We start from the raw sequence: 16364 nt of genomic DNA, 5'->3' as shown, positions 1-16364 counted from the left end.
GGCAAGTTTGAGTCCAGCCTGAACAATTTAGTGATTTGCTGAAACCCTCAAAAGGGGGCTGGGGATATAGCTGAGTGTGATGACCCTGGGTTCAATTTCCACTGGTACAGCAGGAGACGGACAGTCCAAAGACTGGATTTAAAGCTGTGGTCTCCTGCTTACAAAGTGGCCTCTGAAGTTGGACAGCCAAGGTGCAAGTTCTGACTCCAGACTAGAAGGGTGACCCAGGGCAAGTCCTCTCACCTCACCTGGACCCTCGACCCATCTGTGCAGCTGGTGAGACCCCTCCCAATGGCTCTACAGGGTGAACATGCTCATGGCTAGCTGTTCAAAGAAAGGACGATATCTGGCTGAATAGACACCAAAATCCCACCAGCGGTGTGGGGGCTACAAACAAAATGTTAACACGAAATATCAGACAAAGTCTCGGGGAAAGTAGAATCATTTTATTCAGGGGTCTGTGTTTAACTCAGTACACATGTTTTCCTCAGAGCAGGCCTTCTGACAGGCCAAGGGTGGGCGGTCAATGGCATGAGGGTGCGCTTCGGCTCAGTGCCTTCCTGGCAGAGATGAGCATGACCTAGTGGCTCGGGGTCCCAGTACCGGCCCTGCCCAGCCCCCAAAGAGCAGGGAGACTGAGGGATCCCCACCAGCGAGCCATGGCTGACCAGATGCTGGGCATTCCTGTCTATCACAGACCCCAAGGTCAATGCCTGCCTCCCTCTCCTTCCACACAGTCCTGTGGGGACCACAGCACTAAGGACAAGTCTCTGGGCTGACAACGAGCAGTGTCCATCTGCCTCAACCATCTGGCAACTAACTACAGGCAGACACAGCTTGGTGCAGGCCTCAGGTAAGGGACAGTGAACCAGCTCAAACACAGCAACACCATCAGCAGACGCTTTAGCCTTGTTCAACGTTAGTAAAACCTGGAGCTAAGGCAAAGACATTCTTCCATTTATAATGAAAGGGTATTTATACTACCAGAATTTCTGGAAATATACTATGTTTCATGTTTGGTATTTTATAACTATAATCTTGTACTTTAATTTTAAAAGACTGTTCTCTTTAAACATTTTTCTGGCATTAAGTAGGGGATGTATATGGTTATGTATAAAGCTGCTAAAAGAATAATCTCTACTATACATAAATACTAAAAAGTTTAATGACGGGCCAGGGGTTTGGCTCAGTGGTGCCTGCGCCTGCCTCGCAAGCGTAAGGTCCTGAGTTAGATCTCTGGTACAAAAAAAAAAGGCTGGAGCGATACGGGGCACGCATCGAGGATCTCTGTTGCTTACGGGCCTTTGTGGCCCTCTCTGACTGGAAGATTAGAGCGAGAAGCCTAATGTGCTGGTAGCCTCGACCCCCGCCCCCTCCCCGGCGGAGGTCTGGCCGCTCCCGCCCCCAGGAGCCTCCTTCCTCGCCACCCTGAGTGCGTCTGAGCACCCTAGTGGCCTGGGCCCCCCAAGAATAGTCGCCCAGGCCCAGGTCGTCGGGCTTCCGTTTGCCGGGTGAGGGGAACTGGGGTGTCCTGGGGGACCCCTGACCCGACTCTGGGTGCCAAAAATGCCGCGCAGTGAGGAGCAGGTATGGCTCGGAAGCGAAGGTCAGTTCTGCATCTGAGCTGTGTTCACTGGCAATTGGAGATAGACTCCTGTGATCACCAGCATACAGCAAGTTTTCTGTATTGATCCAGGCCAATGTGCAATACCAACATATCTGTGTCTACTGCTGGTGCTGTAAGCACCTCACAGATTCCCGCTTCAGAACAAGAGACACTGGTTAGACCAAAGCCATTGCTTTTGAAGTTGTTAAAGTCCGTTGGTGCACAAAAAGAAACTTACACTATGAAAGAGATCATATTTTATCTTGGCCAGTATATTATGACTAAATGATTATATGATGAGAAGCAACAACATATTGTATATTGTTCAAATGATCTTCTAGGAGATTTGTTTGGAGTACCAAGCTTCTCTGTAAAAGAGCACAGGAAAATATATACAATGATCTACAGAAACATGACAGTAGTCAATCAGCAGGAACCATCAGACTCCGGCACATCTGTGAGTGAGAGCAGGTGTCACCTTGAAGATGAGAATGAACAAAAGGACCCTGGGCAAGAGCTACAAGAAGAAAAACCTTCATCTTCAGATTTGGTTTCTAGGCCATCTACCTCATCTAGAAGAAGAGCAATTAGTGAGACAGAAGAAAATTCAGATGAATTGTCTGGTGAATGACAAAGAAAACGCCACAAGTCAGATAGTATTTCTCTTTCTTTTGATGAAAGCCTGGCTTTGTGTGTAATAAGGGAGCTATGTTGTGAAAGTAACAGCAGTGAATCGACAGAGACTCCATCAAATCTGGATCTGGATGATGGTGTAAGTGAACATTCAGGTGATTGGTTGGATCAGGATTCGGTTTCAGATCAATTCAGTGTAGAATTTGAAGTTGAATCTCTTGACTCAGAAGATTATAGTCTTAGTGAAGAAGGACAAGACCTCTCAGATGAAGATGATGAGGTATCTCGAGTTACTGTTTATCAGGCAGGGGAAAGTGATACAGATTCATTTGAAGAAGATCCTGAAATTTCCTTAGCTGACTAATGGAAGTGTACTTCATGCAATGAAATGAATCCTCCCCTTCCATCGCATTGCAACAGATGTTGGGCCCTTCCTGAGAATTGGCTTCCTGAAGATAAAGGGAAAGATAAGGGGGAACTCCCTGCGAAAGCCAAATTCAAAAACTCAACACAGGCAGAAGAGGGCTTGGATGTGCCTGATGGTAAAAATCCTGCACCAAATGATTCCAGAGAGTCATGTATTGATGAAGATAATGACAGTCACACAAGCCTTCCAGTCACAAGAAAGTGAGGACTATTCTCAGCAATCAACTTCCAGTAGCATTATTAATAGCAGCCAGGAAGATGTTACAGAGCTGGAGAAGGAAGAAACAAAAAAGAAAGAAGAAAGTGTGGAATCTAGTTTTCCCCTTAATGCCATTGAACCTTGTGTGATTTGCCAAGGTCGACCTAAAAATGGTTGCATTGTTCATGACAAAACAGGACATCTTATGTCATGTTTCACATGTGCAAAGAAGCTAAAGAAAAGAAATAAGCCCTGCCCAGTATGCAGACAACCAATTCAAATGATTGTGCCAACTTATTTCAATTAGCTGTCATATCCATAAAAGTATATATTTTAAATTTCTAACTATATAAGCCTAAAAATTTAGACAACACAGATTTTATGAGTATATATCAAAGCAAGAAATATAAGTAGTACATTTTTTTTTTTTTAAAAGAACCAGGGATCAAACTCGGGTTCTTGCGCTTGCACAGCAGGCAGCGAAACCACTGAGCTAAATCCTCGGCCATAAGTAGTACATTTAAATGTAACTTATTTAGTATCCTTTGTGTAAAGAGGAAGAAAAGTATGTGAAAGAGTTAATATTTAAAATGTAGATACTCCAAAACACCAATCCTTAGTTTCTCTCCCCTTTCAGAAGTTCTTACATTTGGTGCTGTTATGTAGGTAAAAATGTGCCACTTATTATAATTAATAAGAATCTTTAGTGAAAATAACCAGAATTGGTAATAATTGAGATTATAAATGATAACATAGGTAATGCTATTCAACATTCAGCTCTGCAAAATGGGCCTCATTTTATATGCTTATGGATTACTAATGTAGTCTTGATTGTCTAAATTTTTAGGTTTAGCATATATATTATTTATTTACAAATAAATGATTTATTGAATGTTTAAAAAAAAAAAGGTTAATGGCATAATTATGCCAGGCATGTGGCACATGCCTGTCATCCCAACACTCAGGAGGCTGAGGCAGGAGGATCGCCATGAGTTTGAGGCCAGCCTGGGCTACATAATGAGTTAAAGAGTTTAGCCTGAACCATATGGCAAAACCCTGTCTCAAAAAAAAAAAAAGATTAATGGGATAACACAAGAAGGGCAAAGTAAAAAAGAAATGTTAGGTTTAAGCTCATCCCAAACACAAGACTAGAGCTGCAAGTCCAATTTGATGGCTTCTGGTCACATGTGGCTACAGAGCACCTGAAATGCAGCAAGCCCAAATTGGTGTGTGTCCTGAACATAAAATACACACCATATTTCAAAGGCCTGAGTATGAAATTAAGAATGTAAAACATATCACTAATAATTTTTATATTGATTCCACATTGTATTTAATACTGTGGCTGCTTGAATTAAGTAGGAGACACTAGTAAAATTGCTATTGTTTATAATATGGATACTTCTGCAATATTATTTTACTTCTATAATATGGTTACTAGAAAAGTTTAACATTACCTCTTGGTTTGGATTATATTTTTATTGGGCAGACCTGGACTAGAAGTCACTATTTCTTTTCTCATCTTCTATGAGTGCTATCAAAGAATAAATATCCAAAGCTGGGTAGTAGAAGGAAAGGAAACCACAAGGAATGAGTTTACAAATGGGAAAAAAGAATACTTTGAGAGCTGGGGATTTAGCTCAGTGGTTCCGCTGCCTGCCTCGCTAGTGCAAGGACCCGAGTTCGATCCCCAGTACCAAAAACAAAAAACAAAAAGGACACTTACAAAATCAGAAGTTGACTATACCCAATAACATCCATATATTATGCTTAATTGTTTTAAACCCAGAGCTAGAAAGGACTGATGTTTTGTAACACAGAAATTTAGAACTTCTGTCAAGCATAAACAATTTTCTTTTAAAAAAAAATTGCAAACTTAGACAAAACACCTGTTAAAAAACACCTGTTAAAAGGTTAGCTTCTAAATATGTGCATAGCTTCTAATCAGCACAAAGACCTCATGTGGCCAGTCAATTATCACCCTTCTCTCTTTGAAGAGGAAGTGCAAGTATGGAGTTCAAGAAACTTACTCAAGCTAGCAAGTCTCAGAGCAAGGATGCAGAACCAGGCAGGCTGGCTCTCGGCCTCGGGGGAGTTGCTGAGGTCCCTGCCTGCTTGAAGCAGTGACTGGGCTGAAGGCACTTTTCCCAGCAAGGGTGCAGCTACTGGTAGGATCTAAGGACTCAGCCGACTGGGCTGTGAACCCCCGGGCTGCGGCACCACAGGTGAGCTGTCAGTGTGGTCACTCTCCCACTGCTGAGACAACACAAGTTAGGGGAGAGACATTCACTTCAGCTCAGAGTTCAGAGGTTTCAGTATGTGGCTGGTGAGCTCCAAGGGAGAAATACGGGTTAGAAGGGTGCAGGGAAAAAAAATGTAGTGTCCAAATATACTTTGTTTCGATATTGTTCCTTTGTCTACCTATCCTTGGGCCATTACTATACTCTCTGAATTACTTTAGCTTTTTTTTTTTTTTTTTTTTTTTTGGTACCAGGGATCAAACTCGGGACCTTGAGCTTGCAAGGCAGGCGCCAGAACCACTGAGTAAATCCCTGGCCCATGGACACTAAATTTATAATAGAGATGGCATTCCACAGTACTGTGAAAAGAATGGTCTTTTTAATTAATGATACAACTAGGTATCCAAAGGAGTAAAACAATGAAATTGGAACCCCCTACCTCACACCATATAAACAAAGAAAAATCAATTTCAGAATTATAAACCTAAGTGTAAAGTCAGATAAAATCTTCATGACCTTCATGTGTAGGAAAACATGTTAAAGTAGGACATTAAAAACACTAAAGCAAGTTGGGTGTGGTGGTAGCACATGCCAAAAATCTCATTTGGGAGATTGAGACAGGAGGATTTTGAGCTGCAGGTGAGCCTACACTACTAGCAAGACTGCCTCTCTCTCTCTCTCTCTCTCCCCCTCTCTCAGACGTGTGCATGTGTGTGTGCGCGCACACACACAAACATTAAAGCATAAAGGAAAAGATCAATAAATTTAACTAAGTCCTTTTTTCTATTCAACATTAAGTGAGAAAAATGAGAGAAAAAAAAGACACAATCTAACTGAAAGAAATAGGCAAAAAATTTGAATAGATTCTTCACAAAAAAAGATACCCTGCCAGGCACAGTGGTGCACACCTATAATCCCAGCACTCAGGAGGCTGAGACAGAGGACTGTGATTCTGAGGGCTATATAATGAGTTCAAGGCCAGCCTGGACTATCTTTCCAGCAAGACCCTGTCTCAACCCTGCCCCTAAAAAGGAAGTGCAAATGATCACAAAGACATACAAGAGTAATTCACGTATGATCAGAGGAAAACTTCCCAGGAGGCTGGAATGTGAAGTTGTGACAAAGGTGTATTCTTTTTTTTTTTTTAGTACTAGGGATTGAACTCGGGTCCTTGCCCTTGTGAGGCAGGCGGAGGAACCACTGAGCTAAATCCCTGGCCCCAAAGTTGTATTCTTGTAAAAATATGGAACAATGGGAGCTCTCATGCACTGCTGATGGGAGTGAAAAAGGTATAACCACTTTGGGCAAAGACTATTATATTAAGACTGTAAAAATACATGTATACTTGGACCTAGTAATCCTTCTACATTTGATATAGTTCTTCATATTAAGTCTGTGTACATCGAAATACATACACAAGGGGGCGGGGATTTAGCTCAGTGGTTCCACTGCCTGCTTTGCAAGCACAAGGACCCGAATTCGATCCCCAGTACCAAAAACAACAACAACAACATATACAAGATTATTCACATTAGCCCCAAACTGGAAATAACCTAATTTTCTATCAAGAAAGAAATGGATAAATTGTGAGCTACACAGTGCAAAACTATTCAGCCTTAAAATGGACAAACTGTGGCTAAATTCAAAATAAACTGTAAAAAGATTGTTGAATAAAAGAAATCATATACCAAAGACTGTTTTATAATATTGGTTCCATTTATATGAAGTTCAAGAAAAGGCAAAATTACAGTGTTTAGGAAAATATGTTTACTGGCTGCCTATAAAGTGAAAGCAAGGCAACTATAATCAGGAAGTAGCCTTTAGCAGCTCTGAGTCTTGGTAATGTTCTATTTCTTTAACTGACCAGTGCTAATGCCAAGGGCCAATTAAAATAATCTGCAAAGCTATTTATTTGTTTTATGCTCTTTTATTGTATGTAACAGTAACAGTAAGAGTATTTTTTAAAAGAGAAATTTTTGACAAAGGGACACTTTTTTTTTTTTTTTGCCAGTACAGGAGATTGAACTCAAGGTCTCTGCACTAAGCTACATTCCCAGTTTTCTTTTATTTATTTTGAGACAGGGTCTCACTAAGTCACTAAGTTACCCAGGCTGGAACTCTGCCTCAGCCTCCCAGAGTGCTAGGATTAGAGGCATCTACCGCCACATCTGGCTTTTAAAAAAATATCTTTGCAGTACTGGGGATTGAACCCAGAGCCTTTGCACTGAGCCATATCCTCAACCCTTTATTTCTGATTTTGAAACAGGATCTCACTAAGTTGCTAAACTGCCCAGGCTGGGCACACACTTGTGACTCGGCCCCTTATATCCTAGGATTACAGCCATGAGCCACCCTTCCCAAGACCACTATTTTGCTTTGGATGTTACATGTTTCCCAAAGCCATATGCTGAAGGCCTGGTCCACAGCCTCTGGTGCTCCTGGGCAGTGGTGGAGTCTTTGGGAGCTAGAGCCTAGAGGGAAGAGATGAGAGCAGTATGCTCTCAAGGAAATTTTAAACCACCATCAACTCTTTTCTCCGTTTCCTGGCCATGATGAGATGAGCAATTTCTTCCACCACACAGTCCAACTATAGGTCCCCAAACAATGGGGCCTACTGAAATGAACTGAACCCTCTGAAAACATAAGCCAAAATAAACCATTCCTCCTTCTGAGTTGATTTTCTTAGGTATGCTGCCACAGTGACAGGAAGCTAACTATTCAACTGGGAAGGGGGACTTCTCGATACATAATACACAATTGGATAGCCATACAGATACAGGCAGAAGGACACCTCCAATCTTGTCTCACATCGTATACACAAATTAAATGGAAATGGATCATTAGCTTATTCATAAAAGCTAAAATTCTAAAAGAAAGCAAAGGAGAACATCTTCCCAATCTCAAAGTACACAAAAATTTCTTGAGAATCCAAAAGCTCAAACCATAAAGGAGAAAATGGACAAACAGGATTGCCTCCAACTTAATTTCTAACCTTCAAGACATGGTTGCTTGTAGCTTCTGCCCTAAAATGGAGAGTGGGAAGGTGCATGCTCCCACTCCTGCAACGAGAAGCAGCCAGACTAACTTCAACTCCATGCCTGTTCCTCTACCACCTGGAAGGCTGAGGCTAAAGAGTGAAAGCCACCCAAATGTGAGTGCCTGCAGGGAATGAGCACAGGAGTTCACCTGGGGCAGGTGCAATAGGAAACTGGCTAACAGGAATTCGGCAATAACAGACGACAAATTGGGAAAGGCTGAGAGCAGGCTGGCAGAACAACTCCTGAGCAGGCACAAGCTGGCGCAGTCTGCACCTCTGCAGGCCCTTTCTCCACGAAACTCATAGGTGTCACGAAAAAGATCTGCCAGAGCCCGAGCAGCACTGACAATGGTGCCAAGCTGGGGAGGGGCAGTAACTCACCTCAACCCTTCCTCTCCATCTCCACTTAGGAACAGAGGCCTTCATCTGTGCAGAGAGGGCTCCAAGCAGCACTCACTGCCACAGGAGAAAGGCACAGTGGAGGGAGCTCCTGAGGAAGGGGCAGGGTTACACTGAGCCCACCACCATGAGGAAGAGGTGGGAGAGCCAGGAAGGGTGCACCCCGAGGTCCAGGATCACCAGACACACCTAGACAGGAGCCTTACTCAAGAGGCAGCACTCTAGCACCACCACACACTTCCAAGTCAAAACGCTTCAAATACCAACCAACAGCTACACTGCTGAGAGAACAGGACTGGACATGAGTGTACAGAGCACATTGTGAAGTACAACAGGCAGAGAAGACTTCAAACTCAGAATTACATACAGTGCTCTGGAAAACTGCCCTCAACCTGGATGCAAGCCGGCTCCATAGGAACTGAAGCCTGCAGTGCCAAGAAGACAGCGACCAGGACACATCCCAAGCCTAGGCCACCTCTGAACCTGAGCAGGGCAGACCGCAGCAGAAACTGCCCAAGAGAAAGGGAGAAATCCCTATCTCCAGCCATACAAATGCTTTACTTCCAGCTGTACTGTCACACACAACATTGTGTGGCTTGAAAATTCTTCACAGAGCATACACAAAGGCACGCAAAAAATCCGCATCCCAAGAAACAGCAGTAGCAAATGAGACTTAGATATAATGTAGCTGTTGGAACTGTATGACAGGAAATTTAAAATAACTTTAGTTACGTTAAAGACTACAACACCCAAGATCAGATTGGTAATTTCACCAAAGATGGAAACTAAAAAATCAGTGGACTGGATGATAGGTCAACAGAAATCCCTCAAACCACAGCACAAAGAGAACATGGTGGGAGAATTCCTAGTAGATACACCTAGTAATGTGACCAAGGGACCCCAGGGATCCAAGGGTCAAGCACCACCTACTGAAGCCATGCTCACCAGCTGTGGGCCAGATCTGCTGAAGGGACCTAATGGAAAGAGATTGATTAATGTAAAACTATGCAAATGTTGGGCCAGGGATTTAGCTCAGTGGTTTCTCCACCTGCTGTCCAAGCGCTAGGTCCCGAGTTTAAGCCCCGATACCAAAAAAAAAAATAAAAAATAAAAAAATAAAAATGCAGGGCTGGGGATTTAGCTCAGCGATTTTGCTACCTGCTACGCAAGCGTAAGGACCTGAGTTCAATCCCTGGTACCAAAAAAAAAAAAAAAGCACACGTTGCCTCTCCTCTCACTGAGGAAAGGCTACAGTTCATACTAGGTACTGTGCTGAAAACACCCTGTGTGCACTTTCTCTCGCCACCCCAAGGATGACTTGAAAGATCAGCACAATCTCCCTCATTTTAAAGTTATGAGGGGCCAGGGATTTAGCTCAGTGGTTCTGCCGCCTGCATCGAAAGTGTAAGGACCCAAGTTCAATCCCCAGTACTGGGGAAAAAAACAAATAAATAAATAAAGTTATGAGTTATGGAACTGACCTATGAAGGAGCTTCACACGCTATCAGTGTCAGAATCTGAATCTGGGGCCTGTGCTCTCTGCTACAAGTAGCTGCCTCTCTCCCACATTCCTGCGAGGAAGGGTCAGGGAAGGCTTCCAGCCTGACAGGCACCTGGAAAACAGCCCTCATCTCTCAGACTCCAGGCTTCATTTTCTCCTTAAAACACGGTTCACTCTATTCCCACTCTCCAGGTCTTCGCTGTTTCTGGTACTCTCTCTGCTCCAGCAACACTTACCATGGAGCTTTCTTCAAGGTGTACTTGTCTCTCCCCTGAGAATTCACTGTGAACTTCTTGACACCAGAGACTTTGTCACACCCCCTTTTTTCCATTACTGCTTTCCATAATGCTGCTCAGGGAGCTGGGCACTCCACTAAGAGGACAAGCAGGAGGCACTGCAGTCCTTTTAGGCTTACCATCCACCACCCTTGATGGCTTCCATGGTGATGGCAACAGAGAAGAAAAGTCAGGACACCTGACCATGGGAGACCAAGTGACCTTGCTACTTGAGCTTCGGCCAGAATAAACCTGTGCATTCAGATGCTGAAATCACATGCATATTGTACTATCACGCTGCTGCATTCACAGCCACTGCCATAACTATACCCACGGCCTGGGGGCAAGTTCCCAGGACAGTAAGGAAGGGAGTAATTTTGAGACCGTATACTGAGGGTTCTAAATGCTATGCTGGCACCAGCCTGCAGCAGGTAACAGAAACATGACACTGCGCCTGGAGATCTGGAGATGGCTCTGAAGGCCCATGGGGAGGAAAAATACAACCAGTGAGCAAAAGCTGAAGAAGTACATTTGGTTGTACCTTTTTCTTTTGCTACTACTAGGGACTGAAACCAGAGAATGCTAAGCTACATCCCAGCCTGCCTTTCTCTGTCCCTCTGCTCCCCTCTCTTTCTCTTGAGACAGGCTCTCACTAGTTTCCCCAAAGCTGCCTCTAACATGCTATTCTCCTGCCTCATCCTCCCAAGGAGATGGGATTACAGGTATGTGCTATCATCCTCAGCTGGTTGTACCCTTTACTGTGAAGAAAAACTGGCCAGAGAAGTACAGATCCATGCCTACTCACCAACAATAGCTAATGTTTGGCTGAGTGATCAGGAATGTGAAAAGAACCCAAAGGGATAATTGGCAGCAAAGAGATCTAGACAGGGATGTGAGGATGGGCACAGAGGGCGGGGACACCTATGTCCCACACAGGTGTTCAGCAACAGCACTCCCTGCAGTGTGGTGGCCTGAATACCTGTTGATCGGTTTTCCCAATGTTCACTCCACAGGCTTGTGAACAGAGAGACATAGAAGCAAGAATGGAGGAATGAGGGCCAGGGATGTAGCTCAGTGGCACCCCACCTGCCTCGCAAGCGAAAGATCCTTAGTTCGATCCCCGGTACCACACACACACAAAAAAAGAATGGAGGAATGAATGAATCCTCACCAAGGATGATCTGGCTACCATCACTGCTGAGGCCCAACCTATACAATTCCTAGGGCAAATGAGCTACTGGGTAGCAGGCTAATAACATTGAGCCCTTTCATCATGGAACTGACAGTGATTGGTCCTCTCTAGAAGACACGATTATTCTTGGTTGGTTTTTTGGGGGGGGTACCAGGGATCGAACTCGGGTCCTTGCGCTTGCGAGGCAGGTGGCAGAACCACTGAGCTAAATCCCCAGCCCAACACGATTATTCTTGATACAGATCCACCTTCTGCATGAGGATCCAGTGAAGAAATAGAAATGAACAGAATGAGCAGGACCAGTTTAGCATTTTACAAAGTATCAACTAACAATTATGAAACAAATGCGAATGAGCTCCCTCACTCCATGCCCTGCCAAAGCTGAAACTCAGCATCCCTGGAGAAGGATGGCTGGAGGCACTGGACGGGAAGTTCTCTGAGGCTCCACAGAGGAAGCTGGCAATAAGAAACTGCCCTCTGGGGTGCCAGTGAAATGCATCAGAAAGCCACCTACCACCCAGTAGAAGTCAGGGGATGCTGCCTGTGGAAATCCCACTGAGCTTGCTGGGAGGCGAGCTAAGGTGCCAACACAATTTTCCAGGAAGCTGGCACAGGGATGTCAATGAAAGTCACTGCCCTGAGCACCACTGGATGCTCTGCATGCTAGCTGCGCACCGGTCTCAAAAACAGAGGAAGGCACACCAGAACCAGGGCCAGCGCCTCCTCCTGCAATGTCCCAAGCACCCTCACTGACCAAACTTACCAGACCAACTGCCGAAAGAGAGATGTCTGCAAAGTCCAGCTCAAGAGTCACCAGCAAGGCCACGAAAGACAAGTCTGGAGCCAAGAGGCAACGCTACCTGGCACCCTTCCTGCTCATATGTGCACTGCTACCCAGATACAGCCTCTTCTCCACACTCACTCTCTGCTCACTCAGTGAAGATGAAGCTGGCACACACACCTATAATCCCAGCCCAGGAGGCTGAGCCAGGATGATTGCCTCAAAGTCAAGGCCAGCCTGGGCTACAATAGTGAGTTCAGGGCCAGCCTGGGATACAAAGCTAGACCTATCTCAAAACAAAACAAAAAAAAAACCTGGTCCCCATAAATAGTCCTCAACTTATGATGGGGTCACATCCCAGCAAGTCTACCATAAGTCAAAAATATAGTAAATCAAAAATGCACAAAAAAGGAAGAAAAAAAATGCATTTAATACACCTGACCTACAAACACCTGAGCTGCACATCAGAGCCGTGTGTGTGGAGTGCTGAGGTCTCCCTTCATGGCCGCAGGGCTGACTGGGCACTCTGGCTCACTGCCACTGCCCACATCTCCAGAAAGGACTGGGCTATCTGTCACTGGACGAGGAACAGAGCCCAAATTCAAATTCTGGAGAAACTTTTCTACTGGATGTATACTGCTTTCACACTATGGGAAAGTTGGAGACAGTCTCTAACTCGCCACCAGGAAACAGTCAATTCAGCCACATCTGTAGACAGCTTGAAGGACTGTGTAGGAAGAAAGGGTGTCCCTTCCCAGTCCTCTCATCATTGCTCTGCGCTGACCACAGGTTCTCCAATGCCCGGAGTCTGCAGGGCACAGCTTCTTCACCACTTGGCAATGTGAGCTTTCTCTAGCTCTGGACTGAGGAAGCAGCTGGGAACCACCCGGGGCAGGAACCTATACCCAACTTGGCTACCTGCTCCTGCCTGCACTCTCTTCAACGCCATCCACACCTCCATCCACCAGGGACCTGCGTCACTGGCAGTCTAGCCAGCCTGCTACCCAGCTTTCATTCCACTCAGCGGCCTGGAGCCGTCTGGGCCCAACCCATGCACAGAAGTGCAATCCCATGGTGGGGCCTGCAGTGCCAGCACCACCAGCTCAGCAGGTACCCAGCCGATCAAGCTTTTTTTATCAAATCCCTGGTGTGTCCAGCTTGTAGCCTGCAGGCTGCTTGCCCTCTTTCTTTTTAATGTTATAACAGCAAGTATAAAAGTAAATAAATCCCAGTACCCAAATAAAGAATAAATATTTAAAAATAAAGGTGCTGGGCATGGTGACACATGCTTGTAATCTCAGCACTGTGGGAGGCTAAGGCAGGAGGATCACAAGTTTGAGCCCAGTCTGGGCAACTTAGTGACTTACTGACTTAGGGTTGGGGATGTAGCTCAGTGCAAAGGCCATGGGTTCTATCCTCAGTAATGTAAAATAATAACAATAATAAACTTTTGATATATTGGTACCCCAGACTATTCCTCCTCATTCAATGAGGCCCAGGCAAGTCAAAAAGTTGGATGCTTCTGCTAAAGGCTCTTTTCCCATGGCCCTCCCCAAAAGACATCACGAGTCCTGACCTCATCTCCAGGGATGGTCTGATCACTGTTGCATGCCTAACCCAGGCTCAGCTCACCTGTGCCCAGCCCGATCCTGCTGCTTGCCACCTATGCCCCAGCTCTGGCCCAGGCAATCTGGGAAGCCAGTAACCTGCACCCATGTCCTCCCCACAACCTGCACTCCAGCCTTGCAGAGACACTCTGCCAAATGAGGCCTTTCTTGGACACTATCCCTCAGGCCTAAAGTGTCCTTCAGCATTCTCTTTCCACTTTAGTTAGTCTGTAAATATTTTGATAAAATACAAATCCTTTTAATAAAATAAAAAAAAATTGGGGGGGGGATACCGGGGATTGAACTTGGAACCAAAAACGTTTCTCGGGAGAAATACAAATGGCTAGTGAATATATAAAAAATGCTCACCATTGCTGCCCATTAAAAAAAAATGCAACTTCGGGCCGGGGGTTTAGCTCAGTGGTTCCGACGCCTGCCTCACAAGCACAAGGTCCAGAGTTCGATCCCCAGTAACAAAAAAAAGGCAACTTAAACCAATCCTGAGATTCCATCTCACTCCAGAAAGAGTAGCCTTCATTAAGAAATCAAGTAACAAATTACAGTGGTTGGGGGGGATAGATACCTTTCTACATTGTCAGTGGGAAAGTACACTCATACAACTACTATAGAAATTTGTATAGAGATTTCTCCAAAAACTAAAACTAGAAATTCCATTTGACCCAGCTCTTCTCCTTCTGGGTATCTTCCCAAAAGAGTTAAAGGCATCATATTACAGTGATCCATGCACAACCACGGTATAGCAGCACAATTCATAACAGCTAAATCTTGGATGCAGCCTGTATGTCCATCAACAGACATATGGATAAAAGTGTGATGTTAAGACAGAATGCAGTACTACTTTGACATAAAGGATAAAATTTGAGTCATTTGTGGAAAAATGGATGCACTGTGAGACCATAATGGTAAATGAAATATTGCAAACAAACAAGTTTAAATATTAAATGGTCTTTCTTATATGAGAAACCCAAAGGGTAAGTATATTAAAGAGCAAAATAAAAGATAATAGGAAACAGGGAAATAGAACTTTTGCAAATGGGAAGAGGACCAAGAGATGGAAGAAAGGGGAGGGAGTGGGGAACAGGACTTAAAAAGAATTAAGGTAGGGTAGAGGGGTTGAAGGGAGGGTAGGAGAATGGGAAAAAATAAGAATCAAGATATATCATGTACAGGTACAAATTCTCAATGATGAATGTGATTATAAGATATACCTAAATGCACCAATACACTCAATAAAAATTTTTTTAAAAAGAAGGTAAGTTACCTACATGTACCAACTCTTCACAACGAATATATAATCATTATGTACTATAAACATGTACTAGTAAAAATAAATTTAAAAAATAAATACTGGCATGGTGACACACACCTAAAATCCTAGCACTCAAGAGTAAAGCAGGAGGAGGGCTGTAAGTTTGAGGCTAGTCTGAGCTACACAGTGAATTCAAGGTCAGCCTGAGCTATACACCAAGACTCTGTTTCAATAATAACAGTAAAATTTCTTTCATATAATAGCTGAGCGCATACCTTTAATCCAAGCTATGCTGAACCCTGAAGTAGGAGGATCAAGAGTTCAAGACCAGCCTGGGGCAGCAGAGCAGGACCTCGTTTATTTATTTATTTAGGTTTGGGCTGGGGGAGGGGTAAAATGACTGTGTGGGTTTCTCACCTAATTGAACCGGAATATACAGAATTTGTTCCTCAAATACAGGTCACTATCTACAGACTCATTGAATAGATGTTATCACACAACAGACCAAAGAGTCTGTTTCATAATCAAGGTGAGATGATGGGATCATGATCATGAAATTCACTCATTCTGTCACATCCCCATCACCCAGAATCAACTGGCTCTAGAAAATGGTAAAAAGGCCTGATAGAGACCCAAGCACCAAATGGAAGACCTTTGGGGTCAGAGCTGGCAACAGCATGCAGTATATTCTGCAGAAATGACCAACACTTGTCTTCTCTAGCTAGACAGATCAAGAAGAGTTTAAGAGTAGCATATCACTCACCATTACACTTAGTGACCAACTCAGTAAAATTTTCCTTCCCAGTCCCTCAACTTAAACATCTGACAGAAGTCTTAGTATCCAAGAGGTGACAACAAGCTCAGTACACCAGAAGTTGAGCCTGAACTCCTCATGCCTCTGAACCAACAGGTGAAAACGACAAAGCTATCATGTGCCCAAGGGAAGGGCTGGAGTGACACAGCAACCCAAGGGAGGCAGAATCATGAGGGACTAGATGTCCGGAAGTCACTCTGGGGGAAATCCTACCATGCTCAAAAAACAAAAATAAAAAAACTGAATGGAGATGGTGATGGTTGAGAGTAAAGAGACCATGTCAACACAACATGGACAGTTCAATCCCAAAATTTATGTCCTTATAAATTGCATATTGCTAAACTAAGCTTCCTTCCAAAATGTTGACACATTTTCCAAGAATAG

General features: G+C 44.2%; 1 protein-coding gene and 1 pseudogene across 6 annotated transcripts in view; one reads left to right on the top strand and one right to left on the bottom strand.

Annotated features, from left to right (window-relative positions):
- Positions 1-16364, bottom strand: part of Fam193a (family with sequence similarity 193 member A) — a 138211-nt gene that overhangs the window by 99207 nt on the left and 22640 nt on the right. The window lies entirely within an intron of this gene.
- On the top strand, positions 1589-3329 carry LOC101703233 (E3 ubiquitin-protein ligase Mdm2 pseudogene; annotated as a pseudogene).

Source organism: Heterocephalus glaber, unplaced genomic scaffold (genome assembly GCF_053883595.1).
Source record: "Heterocephalus glaber isolate CG9 unplaced genomic scaffold, H.glaber_assembly_v1.0 deba00001509, whole genome shotgun sequence".
Taxonomy (NCBI): Eukaryota; Metazoa; Chordata; class Mammalia; order Rodentia; family Bathyergidae; genus Heterocephalus; species Heterocephalus glaber.
This window is presented reverse-complemented; position numbering and strand designations above follow the sequence as displayed.